Here is a 1994-nt window from a genome sequence, read left to right on the forward strand (position 1 = left end):
GCACAGTTCAGATCACCCAAAAAAGAAACAAAATGACCAAAAAAAGGAAAAAAAAAAAGACCAAAAAAGACACAGAATGACCAAAAAAGACACAAAATTACCAGAAAAGACACAAAATGACCAAAAAAGACACAAAATGACCAAAAAAAAGACACAAAATCACCCAAAAAAGAAACAAAATTACCAAAAAGACACAAAATGACTAAAAAAAGACAGAAAATGACCAGAAAAAGGAAACAAAATGACCAAAAAACGCACAAATTGACCACAAAATGATCTAAAAAAGACACAAAAAAGATACAAAATGACCAAAAAGACTAAAACACATGAACACTTTAACACAGTGGAGACAGAGCTGACTTCCAAAATGATTTGGCGACCCCCAGAAATCATCTCGCGACCCCAATTGGGGTCCCGACCCCCAGGTTGAGAATAGCTGAACTAGACAACCAACAACAAACAACCAGTTGCCTTAAACGATAAAGAATATATTAATATCTAACAATCTAACTGTGTAAGATTATAGTGGAATACATTAAATATAGGGTTAATGTTTAGTTTGTGTTGCTTCGTCATTATTTCCCTTTTTGCACTGGAAGGGTGACATTTTTAAAACAGCATGATGAATCTGAAAGGTTTTCTGTTCTATAAACCAGCCTGTGCTGCCACCTGGTGGTCAATCAGGTGGAATTACAACCAATTACCTCACATTTTTTCTTATACTGTTATTCCATCTGAACCATGAAAGTGATGAAGACATTAATGCAAGGATAATTATAATCCAGTAATATAAAATATATTGTTCTGAATATCTATATTTGTATCCATTGGCTCACAGTACAATTTAAAATAGATTTTAATGTTCTTTATTGTTTTAAAAACTCGTAATTGTTCCTGACTGGCATATATTGCAGATTCAGTCGTTTTATAATTAAAAAAAAAACATATGACTCAGATGTTTTACTGCTGAGTTTTTAAATAGATGGTGCAGTTTTGTTTTGTTTTTTTAAAGTATGCTCTAAAATGATAGAATAACCTACCAAGAGCTACAGGATCTGTGAACAGTTTTAATTAGCTGAGACAAAATTGTCACTTTTTTGTTTTTACTAAATTTCTCATTTTCATTATTGTTAATAATGTTTTTTATTTTCATTTAATTTTAGTTTTTATTACTGTCAGCACTTGACCCAAATCTCTTATGAAAAAGGGCTTTATAAATCAAATGTACTCTTATTGTTATTATTATTCTTAATATCATTATTTTTTATATATATTTTTATTGGAAATTAGCATTCATAAGCATCTAACTCATAACTTATTCCACAGCTGTTTTCCACATTTTTGTTTTTTAAAGGGTACATTAGAACAAAGAACCACAAAAGAAAAAGAAAAACAAAACAAAAAACATAGTATTATAATAATATATAATAATATATAGGGAGGCAAAAAAGCAGAATAACAGAAACATTAACAATTATGCTAATAATACCAATACATAAATAAACATGGCATGTTAAAAGAATGTTTTTTATGCAGACTGTGCACCGAACAAATAACTTTATTAAATAATATTTACTGTAATCATACATGATGCAAACATAAATAGAAACAAAATGGAAATAAAATATATTATTATAATAATAATATAGTACAATGTAATATAATCCAGCACTTTGGTCCAGACTAAGACACATCAAAACATTAATAACACAATAAACATTAATTAAAACATTAAAACATTAATTAACACAATACATAAATAAACACAGGATGCCAAGTATGCTCATTCAAAAAAATTTCATCATTAATAGTAGTGCACGAGTTTTACTTGTAACGGAGTACTTTCACAGTGAGATATACGTGCTTTTATTTTTTAAATAAGTATCCGAGTATTTCTCCCACCGCTGCTGGATCAGAAGATGCTTCTGACTTCACCATCCGCGCATGCGCAGCGGCGCCTCTCCTCTCCTCCTGACTGACCGCTAGTGACCTCA

This window comes from Centropristis striata, chromosome 19, assembly GCF_030273125.1.
Source record: "Centropristis striata isolate RG_2023a ecotype Rhode Island chromosome 19, C.striata_1.0, whole genome shotgun sequence".
Lineage (NCBI taxonomy): Eukaryota > Metazoa > Chordata > Actinopteri > Perciformes > Serranidae > Centropristis > Centropristis striata.